The following is a 5205-nucleotide window of genomic DNA, read 5'->3' on the forward strand; positions in this document are numbered from 1 at the left end:
GGCGTGACGTCAATGAGACCCGTTCTCACTTGCCGAACCGTCCCCGTGGCAACCTTAAAGGGGACGCGCCACGTTTAGTCCGGGTCTCCTTCCCCCGCTAGGCAGTAGCAGAAGCCAGAGAGAGGGGGGAGAGGGAAAGAAGAGGAGGAGGAGGGCGGAGCGCCGTTGCGTGCAGTTGCTGGCTTTTCCTTTAATTCCCGCTGACGTCAGACTGCGGGTTGAAACTATATCGTCGCCCTCCCCGTTCCCGGAGCGTGAAGTGGCGGCAGGAAGGTGAGGGTGGGGGATGTGCCTTAGGAATGGAGACCGAAGGCGTTCATACGGTGGCGGAGCCTCGCATTCGATCTTGCAGCGATTGCTGTGATGTGTCAGGGGTCTCCAACTTTGGCAACTTTAAGTCTGGCGGACTTCAACTCCCAGAATTCCCCAGCCAGCAAAGAGCCAGCAAAGCTGGCTGGGGAATTCTGGGAGTTGAAGTCCGCCAGGCTTAAAGTTATTTATTTTATTTATTTATTTTGTCCAATACATAATACATATTGAAGAGAACAGATATGTAGTAATATAAATAAAGAAAAGGATAGAAGAAAAGATATAAAAATATAGGATAACATATATGAAAGGGAAAAAAGATAAATGAAATAAGGAGAGACAATTGGACGGTTTGGAGAGTGGCATAAATGGAGCTGCCCGTTGCTTGCTGACAATTTGCTGCAATCAAAGCGGGAGGATTCGTCTCGAAATGTAAACTGCATTTCTAAACTTTTGAGGTAAACCTGTCTACTTGGCGCCCTCGCCTTTGGACCAGGCATGGGGGAGAAATAGACCCGTGCATTGTGATTTCTCAGACTCCCGGCAAACTGTGGTTGCGGAACTGCTATTCCCAGAAACGCTCTAACGATCATCATAATTGGGGCTGCTGGGAGTTTGTAGGGAATTTTACAGGGGGAGGCTCTTATCTTTAAACGTGGATGGAGCGTTCTCGTAGACGTGATAAATGCAAAGGGTTAAAAAAGATGTGGGTTTGTTTCTCAAAATTCTTCTGCATGTGGCTCTCTTCTGCTGGAAGCGAGCCGACGTATTTTGAACGACGGTATCCGGCCTTGCAAAATAGAAATGCAATTTAAAAAACTAAATTGCAGGGCATTTAAAATGGGCTGGGCTTCTGTTTATATTATGCTGCTGCTTGGTAAACATCAAGTGTCACGGGATACTTCTTCAAGACAATTGTGTATTATTTGCCACCGGGTTTGTATGACACTACATCACATCGAAATACTATCTGTATAAAAAGTTATTGAAAGTCCAAGTTAATGTTAAAGTGCATGGCGTAAATAAAACACCTTAGCTTGGTTTCATATTAAGTTTCTCTAGCTATTCTGAGACCTTGCTTTTCCATATTTTTGGTATATCTAGAAACCACTTTGGTCAACTTGATATTCCCAGCTGTGTGAAAGAAAAAGAATCCTTAAATGAGGTTTTACCATTATATAAAGACACAGTATATTGCCATGTTTCCCATTTCATACCTTCAAAGTTCATTCTTACTGCAAAGTTTAAATGTGTTGCTTATGATCTGAGCTTTCTTGTATTTAGGTTTATTATACATACAGGAAATCCTGAGAATCTTTGTGCACTTTTAATTTTTAGGAACTTCTACCACTATGTAAAATATAAATAATCTATAAAAGACAGAGATGGAATTTTAACTGAATTTTTTTCATGATTCATTTATTCTAATTTATTTTTGTGATTATAAATCACCCGATTCCTAAGAGGTCAGTAAGGGGCCCTGCATAAGTGCACCAGCGTGCCTTCCGTCCCCTGTCCTAATGTTTCTTTTTTACTAGTATCGTGTATATAAATATTATTATATCTAGACAAAACAAATAAATAAAAATAAATAAACTATAGAACACAGATGTCACATGACATTTCACTTTTTCCCCCTTTACCAAGCTGGGGTGGGTGTGGCCTGCAAGTGACTCATCCAGCCCATGGGCTGCCAGTTTGACACCCCTGCATAGAATTACTGTGAACAAAAGGTACCGTATATACTCAAGTATAAGTCGAGTTTTTCAGCACCAAAAATGTGCTGAAAAATCCGACTTCGACTTATACTCGAGTCACTGACAGCGCTCGGGCACTGAGATGGCCCGAGCACCAGCAGGGACTCTTCAGACTCTTCCCCCTCTGGCGTCTTGCGAGCCCACAAATTATTTCTCACTGAAGCAGTGGTGGAGTCCTACGGATACGATCAGATACGCAGTACCGGTAGCAAAATTTTTGTCAGATACACAGTACTGGTAGCAAAAGTTTGGGGGTTTTCCCCTTTTTTTCCTTGTGGGCTCTGAGTATGTTTTTCCTATCGCAGTAAATGAAGTTGAATATAATTTTAGAAGAGCTGTGCATGTCTGTGTGTACATACACTTTATATAGTAGATAATCAGAAGTGGGCTACTGCCCAGACAGGGGGGAATGCAGTGGGGTAGCGAAAATGGAGCTCCACCCCAGAGCACCCAATTGTTCTACGCCGCCCTGAGTCGCCTCGAGAAGGGTGCCAGAGAAATCTAATAAATAAATAAATTTGCACTGAAAGATGTTGAAACAAAATGCATAAGTCATTGTTAGCCGCCCCGAGTCTACGGAGAGGGCCGGCATACAAATCCAATAAATAAATAAATAACCCACGCCCACAGTGTGGTAGTAAAAATTTTGGTAGCCAATCACTGCACTGAAGGGACCTTTCTTTTCCTCCTCCCACTGAGCTCTATCCTCCCCCCCCCACACACACACATACCTCCACCGAAGATTTGAGCCTAAAAGAGGCAGAGAGGCTCCTCGGTACAATGGAGAGCTCGCTCGGCAGGTCAGGCCCCATAGCCTAGGCTGATTTGCTCTGTTACAGGTGCCCCGACCAGAAGCCACTGTCCGCCTCGCTTGCCGCCTGCTTTCCCGAGGTGGCTGCATCATCCATGGCTTCTCTGTCCAGACAGCTTCTGCAGTGCAGCATCCAGCTGCTTCGCCTTGAGGAGAGAAAAGAAGCTCCACTGAAAGTTTGTGCGCTCCTGAGGAGCTGCCGCTTGCCTGCTTCACTTGTCCCGAGGAGCCTCTCCGCCTCTCTTACGCTCGAATCCCAGAATGGCTTGGTGGAGGGGTTGGGGGGGGGGGGTTTAGAGCTCAGTGGATGGGAATGCTAAGCGGCAGAATCGGCAACAGCAGCCGGGTTTCTCTATCTCTCTCCCCCTTTGCCCAGCCAGTGATTGCGGCGGCTTGCTTTTTGGCTGGGCGCAATGGGAAAAAAGGGGTCTGTCTGTCTGTCTATCATCTGCAGCGAAGGGGGCTCCCTCTCCCATTTGCCTCCCTCTTCCTGCACTTCCTCTGGCGGGGAGAGGAAAGAAAAGGTCCCTTCAGTGAGAAATAATTTATGCACTCGCAAGATGCCAGAGGGGAGCGTCTGAAGAGTTGCTTTTTGGCTGGGCACAATGGGGAAAAAGGGGTCTGGCCGGTTTATTTTATTTTATTTTATTTTTAGCTATATCTGTCTATCTGTCTGTCTGTGTATCATCTATGTATATCTATATATCTGTCATCTATCTATCATCTATATCTATCTATCATCTCTCTATCATCTATTCATCTATCTATCATCTATTTATCTATCATCTATTTATCTATCTATCTATCTATCTATCTATCTATCTATCTATCTATCTATCTATCCATTTAATCTACCGATGCCTCAATTAATGTAATTTTATTGGTTTCCATTTTTACAAGTTACCAGTAGCCACTGCATTTTCCACTCTAGACTTATACTCTTATTAGTCAATAAGTTTGCCCAGTTTTTGTGGCAAAAATAGGTGCCCCGGTTTATAATCTGGTCGACTTATACTCGAGTATATACGAGTAATTTGTGATTAGCTGTCAGAAGAAAATCTAAATCTTAGAAGCATCCCAAAGAAATTCAACTACAAGAGCAAGAGTATTCAACCTTGGCAAATTTAAATCCTGTGGACTTCAGCTTCCAGAATTCCCCAGCCAGCATAAATTCTCACAACAGGTTACAAAATCCTCAATCCTAAACTGCATTAACAGAGCAATACAATCAAGATTAAGTGAGGAACTAATACCACTCTATAAAGTCTTAGTAAGACCACACCTAGAGTCAGTGGTGGGCTATGAGCCGGAACGCTAAATTGCGCTCGCCGTGGTTCGTATGTTCTTGCGGGGCCAGCGCGATTTGGCTGCTGCACATGTGGAGGTAGCAAAATGCATATGGAACCGCAGATGCGCCCGTGTTTCAGCATGCGCGGAAGCACAAAAATCTCGCCAAAACATGGGCGCACCTGCAGTTCCGTGTGCGATTTTGCTACCTCCACAGGTGCATCAGCAAAATCGCTCTGGTCCCGCAAGAACTTACGAGCCGTGGTGGGGAAAGTAATTTGGCGTTCCGGCTCGTAGCCCACCGCTGCCTAGAGTACTGCATCCAGTTTTGGTCACCACACTATAAAAAAGATGTTGAGACTCTAGAAAAAGTGCAGAGGAGAGCAATCAGAATGATGAGGGGATTGGAGACTAAAACATGAAGAATGGTTACAGGCATAGTTCCCTCTAAGCTGAGCAGTGAGCAATCGCTCACTTAAAAATCATCATCAACTCAGAGTTTTCCAAACCTGCCCAGAAGCCAAAAGGGAAAGAGTGAGAGGGAAGGAGAGAGAGAGGAAGAGAGGAAGAGAGGAAGAGAGAGAAACAGATAGAAAAAAGAGAGGAAGGAAAAGAGAAAGAAAATCAAAATCTAGTTTGAAACTAGCTCAACTATTTAAGTGGCATTTTGATATTGATAGAGTTGCCCTATTATGAGCTCACTGTTATAGACACACAGTACAGTATTTTATTTTGAAATTCTTTGAGGCAAAACAGGGTGGGTTTTTCATTTGTTTGTTTGTTTGTTTGTTTGTTTATTTATTTATTATTTCTGTGCCGCCCAGTCCCAAAGGGACTGCCGCTCAGACACTATACTATTCCGCCCACCCCCCAAAAAAATTAGAGGGAACAGTGGTTACAGGAACTGGACATGGCTAGCTTAGTGAAGAGAAGGACCAGGGGAGATATGATAGCAGTGTTCCAATATTTGAGGAGCTGCCACAGAGAAGTGGGGGTCAAGCTATTTTCTAAAGCACCTGAAGGCCAGACAAGGAATAATGA

The sequence above is a fragment of the Erythrolamprus reginae genome, chromosome 2 (genome assembly GCF_031021105.1).
Source record: "Erythrolamprus reginae isolate rEryReg1 chromosome 2, rEryReg1.hap1, whole genome shotgun sequence".
NCBI lineage: Eukaryota > Metazoa > Chordata > Lepidosauria > Squamata > Dipsadidae > Erythrolamprus > Erythrolamprus reginae.